At 41.6% G+C, this 19456-nt stretch overlaps 1 pseudogene; it reads left to right on the top strand.

Moving 5' to 3' along the window:
• LOC103250778 overlaps nt 1-19227 on the top strand; it is a 57246-nt pseudogene extending 38019 nt beyond the window's left edge.
• The last annotated feature ends 229 nt before the right edge of the window (nt 19228-19456 follow it).

The raw sequence follows: 19456 nt of genomic DNA, 5'->3' as shown, positions 1-19456 counted from the left end.
AAGAAGAGGGGTTGAATATAAATCCAGGGAATTATCCCAGTTAAGTGTAAGGACTGGTGAGGCTGCATTTGGAACACTATGCACAGTTCCAGTCACCTTCTTATCAGAGGATATGAGAGAAATGGAGAGTGTATGGCAGAGGGCAAGGAGAACCACACGGGTCTGAGGATCATAGTTATTCAGAGTGGTATTCTTTGGCAAAGAAGAGATTAAGTGGGAACTCATTAAAGTATAGACAATTCTGAAGGGAGCAGAGAGGATAATTGTTTCAAGGCTATTTGAGTTAGTGTCAAATACAAGAACAAGGGGTTGGTGACTTAAGCTGAGAAAGTGAATTTAGACAAGCATTTTCTGAATCAAGAGTAAAACAGAACCAAAAATGATAAAAAATAAAATACATAGATTTTACTAAGGAAGAAACATGTAATTTTTCCTGTTTGATTCATTTGCATTAAATAATGGAGTGATTCTTTTTTCCTTTTCCACTTTGAACAATTATCTATTATTGGCTGTGTTAAAATTTAAAAAATTTTTAAAGGGTCAGAGTGGTTATTTATAATTTTAAAGATCTGGAGGGGAGGCTACTAAATCAAAAAAAAACAACACAGTTAATAACTTGTTGTCAGCTAGATTCGATAGCTCAGCCTGTAATCCCAGCACTTTGGGAGGCCGAGGCGAGTGGATTGCCTGAGCCCGCGGGTTTGAGACCAGCCTGGGTAACTTGGTGAGACCTTGTCTCTAGAGTTAAAAAAAAAAAAATAAAGCCGGGGTTGGTAGCACGCTTGTCTGTAGTTCTGGGTACTCAGAAGGCTGAGGTGGAAGGATAGCTGGAGCCCAGAAAGTCAATGCTGGAGTGGCTGTGAGCATGCATGCCACTGCACTCCAGCCTGGGCGACGGAGTGAGACTCCAACTCCAAAAAAAAAAAGAACTTGTCTTTTCTATGCCTCAAACTGTTGTCAGTTTCTGCACAAAGCCTGATGGAACACCACAGTACCACTCATGGTCTTGCCCCAACAGCCAGTCCTGATGAATTCTGCTCTTCTCCAGGATGTAGCATATCCGAACACTGATTTCCAATGTGCTAGATACTGCTTTACATGGATAAGAGGTGGGGGATTATTCTATAGTGTACTTAAATATGTTGACTGTAAGCAGTAGTTTGTTCATCCTTATCTTAATAAACGTGATACAGTTCGGGAAACATTTCTGAAGACCTAACTGTGTGCTGGGCACTGTGGAAGATTCAGTGCCTGCATGTAAGGTGCCTGACTGGTATTTGCTGAATGGAAATCCTCACCACCCTTGATGACCTTGAATGACAATGATGACATTGACACCAAAAATTGAAGGTAGAAGCAGGGGAACAGAGGAGTTTCGTGGAAGGGCCATTTGAGCTGTAGATACAGGGCAGTGATTAAGAGGCAGGCCTGGGGTCAGTTTGAAGCCCTGCTCCATTGCTGACTGTGTCCTCTTTGCAAGTTACTTCTCTGAGTCTCAGTTCCTTCATCTGTGAAATGGAGGTGATAACATTCTCCTTGGAGTTTGAATCAGGATTAAAATGAATTGATGTATATAAATTACACATGGCTAGTACATAGTGAGCACTCAAAAATGACAGCTACTGTTATGGGGCCAAGGGAACAGGATAGGTGAAGTCCACAGAGGTGGGGAGCAGGTCTGTCTGGTGTGCGTAGCGCGTTCATCATGGCTGGAGAAGGCTGTTCCTCCAATTCCTTATGCTTCTGTTGTGTCATCTGTAAGATGGGGATAATAGTAGAGCCTATCTCATAGTGTTTCATGTATTATAAAGTGCTTAGCACATGTCTAGTGTTTAGTGAGTGCTCAGTGGGGATTAACTGTCACTGTTATTATTCCAGTCTGCTCCAGTGAGAAACGCCAAGCCTATATTAAACTAGTTGAGTCCTTTTTTGCGTTTTACACAGGACCGGAAAGGAAACCATGTATCTTTTTTGCCTCCCCTTTGCCTTACTGCCATTTGCCTTGTGCCTTACCAAATAAACGAGGAGACTGTTTTCCTCAAGAGTCCCAGTCTCTCATTTGTGGGGGACATGAGCATTCGGTGGCACGGGCTTACACGTCACTGCATACCCAGGTCCAGCAGCAATTCATAGGATGCAAGCTGACTGTTTTACGTGTTTTATTTCCACAGATTATAATTCCCGCATGGACATCCTGGCAGGAAAGCATAGCACTATAAAACTTTGGAAAGCTAGGGTTTTATTTTTTATTATGGAAAATACCAAACAAATATAAAAGTAGAAAGATGAAGACAACAGCCCTCCCTGTACCCATCTTCAAGCCTGAACATTGTCGGCGCCTGCCTGATGTTATTCACTTGGGCACCTCCCCCACATCACCTCTTCCTCCCGATTGCTTTAAAACAAATTACAGACATAAGATAGTTTCTTTCATAAACACTTCATCATGTACCTCTAAAAGATAAGGGCTCCTTTTTAAAGATATGACAGCAATACCATTATCACACCTACAAAATTAACAATATTTCCTCTGTTTCATTAAACATCCAATCAGTGTTCAGGGATTTCCAATTGTGTCATAACTTCTTTTTCACAGTTGGTTTGTCCTGCTTAGAATCCAAGCAAGTTATGTACTCTGCATCTTATTGATGTGTCTCTAAACACTTGAGATATGTATGTCCTCCCTCTTGTATTTCCTGCTGTTATTTATTAGAGAAAGCAGATTGTTTTTCCTGTGGCATTTCCCATACTCTGGACCTTGCTGAATGTATTCCCACAGCGTAACACGTTCTTTGGTTCTGTCCTGTCATAAAATCGAGAGCCAGATTTAGGGTTTTTTTGTTGTTGTTAAGATCTCATCAATAAACATAATGGCGTGAATACTTCATGTTGTATTCATATCAGTAGGTACACAATGTCTAGTTATCTCTCTTTTTGTAATTTTATGAGTGATCAGTAGATTAAAGTGTTGTTAGCCTATCCAAAGTTTCTCACTGGGCTTGCCTAATGGTTTTAGCAGCTATTTGTTTAAAGTCATGATCTCACTGAATATGCAAAGTAGTGATATATTTCTATCATTCTTTCTGTGTTTGTTAGCTACGATTCTTCTATGAAGAAGAACTTTGCTTTAAATAACTATTTGGTTACCTGGAAGTGTTGGAACAGAAAAGGTAGGATGATTGTTCACTTCTTTCCTTTTCTGAACTAGTTTCCCAAGAGTTGTTTCCAAAGTATCCTCCAAAGCTATCAATCATTTCTTTATCTTTATGCGCTTATGGATTTTAGCTTTATTTGATGTGTTTCAAATACATTCCCCTTGTTATTCTTCTTCATGCTCAGATTCTTTCATCTTTGGGCAGAGGTAGCCCCTTCTAGTTGGCTGCTGTGTCTTTTGACATGACCTTGGTTGTCTTTGATACCTTTCTTGCTTTCTGGTATGACAAGATATTCCAGGCTTACCTTTCACAGACCTGGAATCAACCACGTCTTCAAAGAGTGTTGATTTCTACTAGTAGGAAGTTGCAATTAAGACCACAGCCTGGACTCATTGCTGCTGGGTTGGCCATTGTTTCTGGCAGACTAGTTTTTAAATGTTGACCTGCAAACATAAACGCTGAGAACTGAAGGCTTCAGTAACTAATTTGATTTGCTGTCCTAGTTAAAATAATTTTAGAATACTGTCAGAGCATCTGAGGATTGCTTTAATTTCCCTGAACTGGCAGTAAGTTTATAAAATGTTGTAAGGAATTAGAAGCTGCCCAAGAGAGGCGAAGAACAAACTAGATTGGGGCCACCGGGCTGGAGTTGATTTGGAAAGCTGGTGAGGATCCTAGGAAGTATTATAAAAGGCAGTCAAGAAGGGCCTGACGTGCTCGGTCTGCTGTGGATCTTGTTAACACCTACACAAACACTGGCAGACATCTACTCATGGCCCAGTACAGCTCCCATTCCTCTCCTTTCTACCCAGGGCGCCATCTGATTCCAATTTCTACTCTTAGAGTCACACAGACCAAGTGCTCTCAGCACTGATCTCTGGCAGCCAACATTTTGACCACTATGTGACACAATGAAAAAGAAAAAAGAATAAGGAAAACCATGTATCTGCCAACTGTGCTCTCTTGGAAAGCATCCTCCAAACTTCATTCTGAAAATATATGTTTCCTGTTGGGAAAATTTTGTTATTGTTTCTCCTATGAAACGATGGTGATAATAGATGGCAATTCTTGATGCTTTTATTAAATTGGCAATCATTGTCTCACAATCTGTCTTTGGAAATATAGGTGGCTTATGAAATCCAACATGCCGGGCCTGTTGGGGCATGATGGGAAATGCCCGTGCTGCCTGGGAAAGAGGGGCACACATGGTTAGAGGAGATGAAGGTGATTCTCCTCAGGTTTGAGAGGACAAAGCCCATGGCGCATGGAGGGTGAGCACGCGCAGAAGAGTGGTGTGCTGGGGTTAAGCCTAGGTTGAACAAGAGCCAGCAAATGACCCTAAATCCAAAGGAAGGCCGGGGAGGGGGCCTGAGGAGGCTGGCTGAGGAGCGAGGCTCAGGGTCCATCTGACCCCCTCAGGCTGCCCCATCACTTCAATTCAGCTGAAGAGTGTTTATGGGAACTCCAAGAGCTGGGGAGATCTGTGCACTAGGGGTTTAGATGAAGTGGGATACAGTCTGGTCCTTGAGGAAGTCACAGAGAGGGCTGCTGTGACAGCCTGTGTGATGGGCCAGTAGCCAGGGACACCATGGTACTGAGGACAGGGCAGGCCCTTCTTCCTCCTCCCTGCCATTTCTGTGGCCCATTCTCCATCACATTCCTCTTTCCACTCTCCTGGCCCACACCCAGGAGAACAGAGCCGTGGTTATTGGAGCATAAAATAGATAGACAAAAACTTTGAAACAGCTTTACTATCCTTTGTGTTGTCTTGAAGCTACCTTCTTAGATAGGGGTGTCTACTGGGCAGGCTGGCATTGGGATTCCAGAGCTGAGGCCCGTACCTTCCTGGGGCTTACGGATTACTGGTGGGATGAACACATGAAAGGGAGCTCAAGGATTCTAATGGAGGTGTGCTGACATACATTGGGGTCATACATGATGCAGGAGGTGGGGACTTTTGATTGAGTCAACTTGGAACTTGGACAATTTGTCTCTAGAAGGTGAGGCTTCACCCTCCTCCCCCAACCTCTGGCCTCTCCTCCCAGGTGATACTGGAGGACAGTTGACTCCCAGCCCCTGTCCCTGTGCTTGCAGTGCTCACTACTACCTTTCTCAGTCTTTACCGAGGTCCAGTCTTCCTTTTTTTTTTTTTGAGTTGGAGTCTCACTCTGTCACCCAGGCTGGAGTGCCATTGCACACTCGGACACCCCAGCATCGACCTGCTGGGCTCCAGTGATCCTTCTGCCTCAACCTTCCAAGTAGCTAGAACTACAGGAGTGTGCTACCATGCCCAGCTAATTTCTATTTATTGTGGAGACGAGGTCTCGCTAAGTTGCCTGGGCTGGTCTCAAACCTGAGGGCTCAGGCAATCCACTCCTTTTGGCCTCCCAAAGTGCTGGGAATACAGGCTGAGTCACTGAGCCTGGCCTTTTTTTTTTTTTTTTTTTTGAGTAGGAGTCTCACTCCGTCATGCAGGCTGGAGTGCAGTGGCATGATGCTCATGGCGACTGCAGCCTTGACTTGCTGGGCTCAGGCAATCTTTCTGCCTCAGCCTTTCAAGTAGCTGGAACTACAGGCGCGTGCTACCATGCCCGGCTGATTTTTTTATTTATTGTAGAGACGGAGGTCTCACCAAGTTGCCCAGATTGGTCTTGAACCCTTGAGCTCAGGCAGTCCTCTTGCCTTGGCCTCCCAAAGTGCTGGGATTACAGGCTTGAGCCACCATGCCCGGCCCGGTCTTCCTTCTAAAAGAATATACCAGCCCTACTGAACCAACACATGCATGCCTCTCTGTAGCCCTCAGACCTTTCAACACGGTTTGGTGTCTTCTAGCAAGCGGTATGAGCTCCTTGGACCACAGAAAGCCACCCCATCCCAGCAGTGGAGGTGTGGAAAGTTCACAGGGCTGGGGGAAAATCTTGCCTGGTGGCTGTGGAGTCGGTGTATAAGCAGCCCAGCATCCTTGCCTAGCCAGGATATGCAGAGGTGTGAGCTCATACCACAACCAAGCCCCCTGAGGGAGTCGGCTCTAGTGGCTTGCTGGTTGAATGTGCATCCCTAACTGGCTGCCCCTACCCTCCCGGTATCATTTCCCACTCCCCTACCAGCAGAGTCCCTGCACAGGAAACATGAGCTCTATCCCTCAGGGTCCATTTCTGCAGAACACAAACTAAGGAGCCCACGTTAACCTTGAAAAAGCCACCAAGCACCTCCCATGGGCACTTTTCGGTCCTTTGCTTCTTGACCTCTGGCAGAATTGGCCACTGATGGCATTCTGTGACACTCTATGTTCCTGAGTTTCTTCATATCTCTGGTTATTCCTTTCCGATCACCTTGATGGCTTTTTTTTTTTAAGAGAAGTTTTATTGATATGTAATTCATATGCCCTACAATTCACCCATCTAAAGCAGACTACCCAATGTTTCTTAGTAATCCCCAGGGTTGTATATAGCCATGATCAGTTTTATGACATTCCTATCACCCCAAGGAGAAACCTGGAACCCACTCCTTATTTCCCCTTCTCCAAGTCCTAAGCAAGTGCTAATCTATCTCTGTTTCTTTACATGGGTCTATTCTGGACATTTCATATAAATGGGGCCATACAACATGTGTTTTTTTGTGCCTGGTTTCTTTTACTTAGGATGATATTTTCAAGGCTCATCCATGAACCTCGTGTCAGTATGTCATTCCTTTATATGGCCAAATAATAGTCGGTTGTATGGATACATCGTATTTCTTTATCTAGTTATTAGTTGATGGACATTTGGGCTGTTTCCACTCTGGCTGTTGTGAGTAATGCCTCTGAACACCAAGCATACATTTTTATATGGGTACATGTTCATTTCTCTTGGCAGTACATCTAGGAGTAGAATTACTGGTTCATATGCTAACTCAATGGTTAACATTTTGAGGAACTCCCAGACTGCTTTCTGTGAAGGATGTACCCTTTTACATTCTCACTAGCCACATATGGGTACCCCAGTTTCCTCATACCCTCAAACAATGGGCGAGATAATGCACAATAGCAGAACAACTATGACATCAATATGGTAGAGTGATGGAAAGCATGGGGGTGGGTGGCAAGGAGATTGGGTGGTCAAGGAATGCCACTCTTAGGGGGTAACATTTGAGCTAAGGCCCACATGATAAGAAAAAGCAAGCCATAAGAAGATTAGGGATGATATCCCAGGGAGAGGGAAGCCAGTGACAGAATGAGTTCTATGTTTTCCCAGAAAAGTGGACAAGGCCAGTGTGGCTGGAGGGAGAAGAGGAATGGGACCTTGGAGTCAGAGAGATGAGCGGAGCTTTTCTTTCCAAGGATGGCCAAGAAAACCTGGTGAGACCTGGGGTTCTTGGGATTATCCCTGGTAAGAGTTCGGAAGGACAGTCAATAAACCACAAGCACATAGGCATCCTCAGAACTGGAAATTAACGTGTCTCTGTGCTCCTCCATACCTAATTATAACTCTTTCTGCATAGAAGCAAAACAATACAATAGCTGAGAACAACTAATAAATAAAAAGCTGGCACGAACCATTATTTAGTTTAAAATAGAAAAATAAAACTCAAACCAGCACTGCAAGGCAACAATTTATGGTGTTGGAAATGTCTTCAGAAGTCTTTTTAGAGTTTTGTGCTGAATGTTTATAGAAGGTGTAAAAATCTTATAATGCCAGTGTTTTATGAACAGTGCAGCTGGCAACTCCTTTTAGCTTGATCCATGCTTTCAGGAAATGTGGATTTTCCTACATTTATTCATATTGTTTCCAGACCATCAAAAATAGACAAGATGTAACAGGACAGCCCATTTGTACCATTCTTTTTGGAAATAATCTCCAGAAGCACTTTCTGGTTGTCAAAGCCCCAGCGAGGTGACTCCCCAGTGGCCCCTGTTCAAAAGCACACACGTTCCCCTCATTTTTGTATTCCTCTCTCATTTCCACCACCCAGAGGATAATCAGGCTGGGAGAAGCAGCCCTTTAAATTCAGTGCTCTGCAAAGGGCAAGAAGAGGGGTGAGAATGATCCATACTGAAGCCCCCAAAGAAAAGGGAGGCATGGACTCCCTCTGTTTGAGAATGAGCTTTGTGAAAGCGTTAGCAAAGCTTGAGTCTACCAGATATGCAGAACCATATGCATGCATTAATTAAAGGAAAGTGAAGGAGGAGGAGGGATCGGAGAAAATAACAAAGCTGCAGTGTATGCGTGCAATGATTTTTCATTCTGTTTCGCTTCAGCTCTGCCCCTGCAACAGAGGATCTAATCAATCTGCCGGCTATTAAGTTTGTTAATTGATAATGCATACTAATTAGGCTGTGCGCAGTTACTTAAGAGACTTTGCTAAGGTGATTGTAGGCACAAGTCCAAATGGAGTTTAAAGTATTCTGTGTGAGGTTAAAACCCATCAACCAGAATAGATGGATTTTATATTATAACAGAAGGCACAACATACCCATAAGTATTTAATGTATTGCACAGTTATCCATTATTACATATTTTAACTCTACAAAATAATTAAAAATGTAAAAACAGCTACTAAAAACTATAACTAAATCACATTGGTGAGGGTTTGAGGAAGTGTCAATGAGAGAGCACTATTTTCTCATCAAGGTAAATGTTTGATTTTCTCATTTATATTTGGGAACAGTCAGGGTTAGCAGAGGAGGAGGCTTGGTGAGAAGCAAGACTTATTGAGCTGGTGAACGTCACAGGCACTGAGCAGTCTCACATGTCAGGTTGTAATGCCCACTTTTCAAAGGCCAGCACTCCTGAGACTGCCCAGCTAACCCATAGAAACACATGGTTCGGGAGTACAAGGTCAAAACATGTTTAGCAACCATAAAATCAGCAGCTGCTAGTGTGATTTGTATCCTTCCTTGGGAGTACTGCTACTTTGGGATGAACTGAAGAGGACATGTAGGCACCCTGCAAATGTCCCCTAAGAGAACATTCTTGAGGAGAATGGCTTATTCCTCTCTACGTTTTGGGGAATGAATTGGTTTCACTTTAGCCCCCAAAGATATGTCTAGATGGATCTAAAGAGATTTCTCCAAATCTGGCAAATTTCTTAGAAGTTCAGATGAGTCAAGGACAAGCTACTAGCTCAGAAATCATACCATCAGACAAAACTGGAAGAGGTCAAAATTCCCAGGAGGTCCTGAAATCTCCCTATTTTTCTGGAAGCTTTAGAGACTGGGTTCAAGGACTCTTTATTCATTCATTCAGTGGATATCTCTTGAGTAATGTCTTTTTTCCAGGCACTGTGCTCAGTACTGGGAATCATGGTTGACAAGACAGACAGAGTACCCTGCCTTTAAGTAGCCTAGAGTCCAAAGCATCTAGCAGATGCTGTCAGAAGGAGCCTTCTGAAGATGAAAATTTGTTCGTGTTCCTTCCGTACTTGAGATTAGTGATTCCTCCAGGATGAAGTCCAAATTCCATAGTCGACATGTAAAGTTTTCCAGCTTAAGTCTTGATACTACCTCCTTTCACGAATATATTTTCAACAAGCTTCTGTATGCTGGGCACTGTATCAGGTGCTGGTGTACATTTTTTTTTTTTTAAACCAAATAAATACAGTACCTGCCTTCAGGGAGCTCACTATTGAGCAAACTGTAGCCATATCTGGGGTAAAATCTGTCTACAAGTTTAGGTTCTCAGTAGCTTGATCCCTGAGGCTTCTGGGTAGAACTATAAAATGGTTGCTCGTTGCCATGCTCACTAGAATGGTATCACTGTCAAATTATCAATTTAATGTCTTTACTTTTATTTGAAACAAGTGGAGGAGTTGACATTTATAAATTTTTGACTAGATGAATCTACAAACTAATATTTTAAAAATAGGAGTGAGAGAAGAACGCCATGGAAGACTATTCAGCAAGAGCAGAGGGAGGTGTCTGTTTTAGTCAGTCTCCTTAGGCAAACCAGGAATTCTCACAAACAGAAATTTGAAGCTAGCAGGAGGCAGTGGTGTAGCTAGTGTGCATTTAATTAACAAATGAATTGTGTTCCTACAGTGTGACCATTGAACCTGGAGCTGATCCATACTGCTTTGTTTTAGCTATTTTGAGATGACTGAGTTCAATGACTCTGTGTAGGGAAAACTAATCTCTGGATAGTCGATTGAAAGCATCTAAAAGAAAAAATAATGGCAAGCTCTCTGTGCTTAGGAGATTACGAGCCAGACATTCTCAACTTGGTCAAATAGCATAATATAGAATTGGAGTGACTAAAGACACTTTGAGATAGAATAAACCATTTCCAAGAACAATGTGTGCAAGGGTTTATCTGAATATATTGAGCATATACTTAAAATATAACATGACCATGGCAGTATTGCATAAATGCAATAATTGGTGTTTAACAATCAGAAAAGTATTTCTTGTGAGTCTGTGCCAATGGCACAAGCATTTATTCTTATTGTAACAAAAGGAAGATTAGATTTAAAAAATTTAAAACAATTAAAGCTACATATGCAATTATTTGTCTTCCTTGTTAAGGAGGGATGACAAGGTCTTGTATTCTGACATATCGATGCTACCATTTGGTAGATGAATGAAAGGTTTTTATTTTATTTTTTTCTTTTTTTCAGTATTTCTATTCTTTTGTAATTGCAATTTTTTAAAACGATTCTGCATATCTTTTTTTATTATAAAGATGTGGGGTACAATTCAGGGTTAGGTATACAAATGTTGATTATGCAGATACCCTTGTTGATGAGGTGGGCTCCTCCCTCCCCAGCAGTTTCCCTCAACTGCCAATCCCCACCCCCCACAGTTTCCCACTATTGCCAATCCCTTTCTTATAGTATTATAATTGTGAACGGAAGGTTTTTAAAATGAGTTTCAGGAGAAGAAAACAAGAATGAAATAAACACTCGGTCCTCAGTTTTGTGGCATTAAACCACTAAAATTGAAGCATGATACTCATCAAGACTATAGAATTATGTGCTAAAGTCTGTTAAAGTAATTGGGGAATAGGTATTTGCTGGACTTTTACTGGAGTGGTCACTAAATCTCTTATGCCCTCATTTTTACTTGTATGTATGTGTTATGAAGATAATTATAATAGTGCTCTTTTCATATAAAGATCTTAAGACTTTTTAGTCTGAGTGGGTTAACTGCTATAACTAATGTCCTATAATCTTAGTGGTGTAACACATAAATGGGTTTTATTATTGCTGCTGTTTGTTTTTGTTCACATCATAGCCAATCGTGTTGGCAGGGAGTCTGCTCCACAGGGTCATTCAGAGACCCAGGCTTCTTACAGCTAATGACACAGACTTCCTCTAAGGTTTTAGCATCCTCTGTGTGATCCTCTGTGTTTAGCTGACACAGAAAGAAGTGAGAAGAGAGAACTGTTACAGGACATGCCTAAGGTGGTACATATCTCTTCTGGCCACTTTCCATTGGCCAATATTTTTCACATGGCTACACCTAACTCCAAGGGAAGCTGGAATGATACTCTAACTGGGTGCCAAGAAGGAAGGAGAAATAGTCTGATGAACAGCTAGCCAGTCTCTGCTATAGAATTTTGGCCCAAACAATATCTCTAAGAGAAAGATTGGTGACCAAAGTGTTTTTCACACTTGGTTACGTCAAGACAGCAACCAAAGCTACACTGTTTCCTAGATATCCCCTTAGAGACAGCTTATGAAGTAAAGTCCAATCTGCATAATAATGTTTGCACAGGATAATACGGTAAGAATTCCAAGGAAAGATTTGTATTGTTAAACCACAGTGTGTTGGGTCAACCTAGCTTCATCCATTTCTGAGCGTAAGGGCACTGGGCATGTGCAGTCACTCCATCTGTCTGCGACCTTCTGGCACACTCAGATCCTGCTCCTGCCCACCATTCTAACTTCTGTCATCAATCCATCTTTACTTCATCTTTTTGAGCATCGACACCCACAGTTTAGAACTTAAGGTTGCAGTTAAATAGGCCCGTAGTGACTCTGAGGCTGGAAAATGCTAACTGGTCTATAAAGGGGCATTAAAATCTTTCACAATCCTCTGACTAAGGACTCTGATTGGTCACAAATTGCAGGTTTATCCATGGACAACTGTCTCATAAGAAGTTCATAAAAAGGAAGTGGGTTTTATAAAACATTTAAATTTGAAGGTAATTATTTTCCTTACCAAAAATTCACTAGTTAAATTTCTTTAAGTGGTATACTTCTCTAGTGTAGTCAAAATATTAACTGATATTAAAAAATGTTAGATGCTACTGAAAAGTTGTAAGGGTTTTCAGTAATATTTAATGTTTCTTATAAGGCATACTAATAGATGCAAAAATAAATAGATACCAATTTATCCTGTTATATACAATCTTTTCCTGTTTTTGTAGCTATGAGAAAGCTGTTTCATTTTGGTTTTTTCTTTGAGACAGACTCAGTTTAATAATAACGGTAATTGTGTTATCGTTTCATTTCTTGCCATATTTTTGTAATTATTTTTCATGTATAAAGTCTTCATACAAGTTGGTGCATTGGAAATCAAATATTCTTTTATTTGAAAAGTGAATATTTTAAGTAGAAGTGCTAAGCAAATTTTACCAATTTGACCTTAGTTACCCCCAAACTGAGCTGTTGTAAACAAGCCAGAAAAATGAAGAAAAACTTTGGATTGTCTGTCAAGAAATACATAGATAAAAGAAAAATTGTGGACTTTCAATTTGTTTCTTTGTGTCAATTAAATTATGGGAATTTTAAAACATGAAGATGAATAAATCTCTCTTTTATGATGTAGCAAACATTAACTCAAATTATTCCAAAATGATGCTTGTTGTCTAGTGCATTAAAAGGAAAATTACTTAAAATTCAGTAATTGGAGACTTTGGTGGTGTGTCCAAATTAGTCAGGATTGCATTTGGCTGCATGTAACAGAATCCTGACATTAAGCAACTGAAAGTTTTGCTTGGTTTTTATCATGTGACAGTGACTTTGGGGCTAGGAGGTTCACACCTGATACTGTAATTATTTTTGAGCTTCATAAAATGAGTATCAATCTGTAGATAACTTTTGGGACTTGACTTTTTTTTTTTTTGAGTTGGAGTCTCACTCGGTCACCCAGACTGGAGTGCAGTGGCCGCTCCCGGCCACCGCAGCCTCCACCTGCTGGGCTCCGGCGATCCTTCCACCTCAGCCTTCCAAGTAGCTGGAATTACAGGCATGCGCTACCACCCCCGGCTGATTTTTTGATTTATTGTAGAGATGAGGTCTCACTGCCCAGGCGGGTCTTGAACCCGCGGGCTCAGGCAATCCACTCGCCTCAGCCTCCCAAAGGCGCGGGATTACAGCTGAGTCACGACTTTTTGTTTTTAACACAACATTGTGTTACTAAGACCCATCCATGTTGTTGCAGGTATTTATAGTCCATTCATTGTCACTCTTGTGTTTTTAAAAAATTAATTATTTATTCTCATTGATGGGTATTTGAGTCTTTCGTATTTTTTGCTATTACAGGTAGTGCTACAATGAATTTTTTATTGAGCACGTCTTCTGATGCATGCGTGCAGGAGTGTCCCTTGGCCATATTCCCAGGAATGGAACTGGTCAGTCATAGAGCAGGTATATGTTCACCTTTACAAAATAATGCCATGTTACCTTTCAAAGTAGTGTGTGTTTTTATATTCCCACTAGTAATAGATAAGAACTCTCTTGATCCATATCTTTTCAACAGTTGGTATTGTCAAACTTGTTGGTTTTTGCAGATTAAATGGATGGAAAATGGTATCTCATTGTAGTCATGATTTATGTTTCTCTAATTACTAATGAGTTTAGCATCTTCTTGGATGCTTATTGGCTATATATATCTTCCAGTTTGTATAATGCCTGGCCAGGTCTTTTGCCCGTTTTAAAGCAGAACTTGTTTTTCTTTTCTTTTCTTTGTCTGATTTTGGTAGGCCAGGCAGACAGCAAATCAGTGAAGGCTTAGATTTGAACACCATTAATAAACTGCATCTAACAGACACCATTAATAATCTACACCTAACGGACATAGAATTCTACCAACGATTGGAGAGTGGGCATTCTTTTCAAGTACACATGGAACATTTCCAAAAATAAATGATGTTCTAGGTTATGTGTTTTAACATATTTAAAGAATGGCTACTACAAAATAGAGGTTAATGACAAAAAGTAAGTTAAAAGAAGTCCTGTGTCAGATATACAGTTGGCAAATATTTTTTCCTAGACTGTGGGCTATCTCCCTGCTCTCTTGATGGCTTCTTTGGCTTGCAGAATCTTGTCAGTTTGATGAGTTCCCACTTGTCTGTCTTATCTCTTATGGAATGGGCTGTTGGAGTTTTGATCAGGAATTGGTTGCCAGTTTCAATTTCCATAAGGGTGTCTCCTGCGTTTTCTAAGGTTCTTATAGTTTGAGGTTTTACTTTTAGGTCTTTGATCCATTTAGAGTTGATTTTGTGTATGGTGATAGGTAGGGGTCTTGTTTTAATCTTCTGCATGTGGTCAGCCAGTTTTCCCAGCACTATTTCTGAACAGGTTCTTCTCTCCCCAGTGGTTGATGGTGGAGGGAGGCTTTGTCAAAGATGAGGTGGTTGAGAAATTGAGGTTTTCCTTCTGGAATCTCCCTCCAGTTCCATTGGTCTATATGCCTGTTCTTGTAGCAATACCGGGCTGTTTTGATTATTGTAGCTTTATATTGCCAACTATATATCTGACAAATGCCTAACATCTAAGATCTACAAGGAACTCACACATGCCAAAAAGAAGAAAACAAACAGCCCCATAACAAAGTGGGCAAAGATATGAACAGACACTTCTCAAAAGAAGACATATGTGTAGCCAACAGATACATGAAAAAATGCTCAGTCTCACTAGTCATCAAAAACATGCAAATTAAAACCACACTGAGATACCTAACTCCAGTCAGGATAACCATCGTCAATAACTCAAAAAACATCAGATGCTGGAGAGAATACGGGGAAAAGGGAATACTTCTACACTGTTGGTGGGAGTGTAAACTAGTGCAATCTCTGAGGAAAATAGTTTAGCGATTCCTAAAAGATCTAAAAATTGACCTTCCATATGACCCTGCAGTCTCCCTATGGCAACTATACCAGAGGAATTCAGATCACTCTATGAAAAAGATACCTGCACATGCACGTTTATTGCAGCATTATTTACAATAGCAAAAACATGGAACCAACTGTACTGCCCATCGAAAGAGAACTGGATTTAAAAAATGTGGTACATATGCATGATGGAATATTACACAGTCATAAGGAAGACAAAATTATGAACTTCATAGCAACTTGGATAGACTGAGAGTGTATAATACTGAGTGATCTATCACAGAAACAAAGAACTGATTACTACATGTTCTCACTCATAAGCAGACTTTGAACAATTATCATAATGCTATAAGAAAAGGATTGGTAATAGTGGGAAATTGCTGAGGGTGGGGGTGGGACAGGGCAGGATTGGCAGTAATGGGAATCTTCTGGGGGATGGGGGGCACACCTCATCAACCAGGGTACCTGTATAACGAACATTTGTATACTTAACCCTGAATTGTACCTCACATCTTCAAAATTAAAAACTAAAAAAAAAAAAAAGAAATTCTTGTAGTTGAAAATCTAAAAATACTCCTAAATAGCTGATAAAAAAATCAAGATCCCTCTCTTTCATCACCAGGACCAGATGCCCACCTTTCCCTCCAGAATGTGAGCCCTGCCCAGAGCAGTGCAGGCTGCCAAGGGGTCAGCCCTTTGTCTCATCCCTGCCTGTCCACAGAATCTCACAGACTACCTCCCTCAGACTGCTGTAATGGTATAACAAACTATTTTCTCGACTCCACTCAACACTTCCAGCATGTCTATGACCAAATGAGTGTAGATTTTTTCACAACAACCAGTTCTCCAAGTCTCTTGACACTGAGTGGGTGTCTGTCAATCCACTTCTGACACTACCTGGAGTTGAAGTAGACTCGCAGGTAAAGCACCCCGTCCACAAGACTGCTCCATGTCAGTGCCAATCCCAAGTAGTGGGTCCTCTGGTTAACCATACTTCTGTCCAACTTGACTATAAATTGCAGGTTCCTGTCACACCCTCCTCACATTTGATAATTTGCTATTATGGCTCACGGAACCCAGGGAAACATGTATTTACACCTACTGGTTTATTATTAATGATATAAGAAAGGATACCGATGAACAGCCAGATGAAGAGGAATGTAGGGCGAGGTCTGGAAGGATCCCAGCCACAGGAGCTTCTGTCCGCAAAGAGCTGAGTTGTGCCACATCCTGGCACATGAATGCATTCATCAACCTGGGAGCTCTCCAAGCTCGTCTTTGGGGATCTTTAATAGAAGCTTCATAACAGAAACATGACTGATAATTAGCTCAGTCTCTCTCCCCTTTCCTGAGGAAGAGGGATGGAGCTGTAGAGTTTAAGCTTGGTTTTTCTGCTGATCAGTTTCCATCCTGAAGCCCACCCAGAGTCACCTCACTAGAACAAAAGATACTCCTATCACGCAGGCAATTCCAAGCAATCTAGAAACTTTGTGTCAGGAACTGGGACCGAATACCAAATATTAGGGCAAAAGGTGCTCTTCACACCCCTATCACATTGGCGCATACAAGGGTTTTAGGAACTATGTGCCAGGAACCAAAGGCTGAGAGCAAGTATATATTTTTATAATGTCACGCTGCCCCAATTGAGATTCCCAAAGCTGTTGCCTCCCATAAACCTACAAAGAGGAAGGGATATAACGATGTTTCTATAATGTTTAGTTTTAGACCAAGAAGAAATAAATCTACAGGAACAACATCTCACCTAAAATGTCTGTGGGGTGCTATGGTAACATCAGTACCTACCCCCAGCTTCTATTCTGCCTGGCACAATAGGGGAGGAAAGGCACGAACTGTCCCATAATCTGCCTGCACCCCTCTCTCGTGCCATCCTAAAATATACAGGGGCTTTCACTACATAGTGGATTTGAAAGTTTTCCAGATATGAATACTAGCTACCCCCATTTTTAAGCTTGAAGAAAACAGTGCAAATTCTACCCTTTTTTCAGATAGCCACACAGCCCACATTTTTTCAAGATTTTTTTCCGAGTTGCCCATTAGTCAGATTTCTTTTAAATGACAGAAGATCAATTTTCTTCTGCTACATAAACCTAGATTTTTTGCCCAACTTGCATTTCCCTGAAGATAGGCACTAGCAGCAAAAACAACCCACAAGAAGAGAAACAGACAATCACAGTCCCTCAGAGTCACTGGTGCTCACCACCCAGGGAGGAGCCATCTAGACTGAGGAGGGCTTACCTCGAGACTGCTGAAGCTCACTCTGTAGGCCCTTCCCCTGCGGGGGCCCCCCAAAATTTTGATATGACTTTGTATTTTTTGCTTTTCTTTTTCTTTTTTGAGTTGGAGTCTCACTCTGTTGCCCAGGCTGGAGTGCAGTGCCACACTCACAGCTACACCTGCCTCGACTTTTCGGGCTCAGGTGATCCTTCCACCTCAGCCTCCCAAGTAACTGAAACTATAGGTCCGAGCCACCACGCCCAGCTAATTTTTTTTTGATTTATTGTGGCGATGAGGTCTCACCACGTTGCCCAGGCTGGTCTCAAACCCTTGGGCTCAGGCAATCCTCTCACTTCTACCTCCCAACATGCTAGGATTACAGGCGTGAGCCACCGCGCCCAGCCTGTATTTTTTTCTTAAAGAGACTTCCAAATTGTGTAAGCCTAAGGACCTGCCAAATCTGGATGTGCCCTTGACATGTACAGTGTCAAAATACACAAAGACCAACTCCATTACAAAAGAGGCAAACTCCTGGCACTGGGTCACCCTCTGGAAGAAACCCTGGGTCACCTTCAACCTGGGGTTGAAAGAGGCTGAATAACTTGGGGTTTGGAAATCAAAACAAGTGACTTCAGTTTGAGAAATGTTCCATTATGTTGGTCTCATCTTTTTACTCACTCTCAGCATTGTTTGCTGAGCATTCAATATAGAAAATATATAACGTTGAAATAGTCTAACTCCTTTTAAAAACCAGTTATTCTTGTGCAGACTTTTTGAAAAGTGCCAAAATAACATTTCATGAAGATGAAATTCTAGGTTTATCTGCAAAATGGGTTAGTGCTGAACTCATTGAGGCTTTCAACTTTACCTTAGAATCAGAATATGTCAATTTCTGCTCCCATTTGGTTCTGAGCTTTAAGCCAAAAAGCCCAAGAAGGATCCTAACCAGATCACACATCAGCTTAGAGTAGTGATTTTAGTGATTTGGACATCTGGCCACTTGGAACTGGATAAAGGCCACCAACTCACTTGACAAAAGCCACTGAACATCTGTCAGTATGGAAGTAGCACTCCTAGTTGACCCTGAATCAGATTTCAAGGGCCAACCTTACAATGAAAGAGCATCTCTTCTCCTCCTATTATCCAGAAATAGCCTACCATGTGTATTTGATACACGTGCAAACAGCATTAATCCATTTTCTCTTTCCCTTATACTTCTAAGCCTTGCTGTGAGACATGTACAGGGTGATATTAAAAATATTGAACAATTCGGCTATGCAGACGGTGCCACCTTGAGCCTTTTTTCATCAGCCATATTCAAACCCCACTGTGCTCTTTGACATCGTTGCTGATAGTGAGCCCTTGGGCCGAGTCTCCTTTGAGCTGTTTACAGACAAAGTGCCAAAGACCTAGCAGAAAACTTTTGTGTTCTGAGCACTGGTGAGAAAGGATTCGGTTATAAGGGTTCCTGCTTTCACAGAATTATTCCAGGGTTTATGTGCCAGGGTGGTAATTTCACATGCCATAATGGCACTGGCAGCAAGTCCATCTATGGGGAGAAATTTGATGATGAGGACTTCATCCTAAAGCATACATGTCCCAGCATCCTGTCCATGGCAAATGCTAGACCCAACACAGACGGTTCCCAGTTTTCCATCTGCATTGCTAAGATTGAAAGGTTGGATGGCAAGCATGTGGTCTTTGGCAAGGTGAAAGAAGGCATCAATGTTATGCAGCCCATGGAGGGCCTTGGGTCTAAGAAGACTAGCAAGAAGATCACCATTGCTGACTGTGGACAACTCTAATAAATTTGACTTGTTTTATCTTAAACTATCAGACCATCCCCTTTGTAGCTCAGGAGCACGCCTCCATCCCATTTGCTCGCAGTATCCTATAATCTTTGTGCTCTCACTGAAATTCTTTGGGTTCCATTATTTTCCTTATTCCCTTCCATGTCTAGTTGGACTGCAGAGAAATGAAAACTAAATAACAGCAGAAAAAATCAAACAATCCATGTAGCTCAGGCACTGAAGC

The sequence above is a fragment of the Carlito syrichta genome, unplaced genomic scaffold, assembly GCF_000164805.1.
Source record: "Carlito syrichta isolate Samal-C Ts95f unplaced genomic scaffold, Tarsius_syrichta-2.0.1 Scaffold133743, whole genome shotgun sequence".
Classification (NCBI taxonomy): Eukaryota; Metazoa; Chordata; class Mammalia; order Primates; family Tarsiidae; genus Carlito; species Carlito syrichta.
Note: the sequence above shows the minus strand (reverse complement) of the source record. Positions and strands in the feature narration are given on the sequence as shown.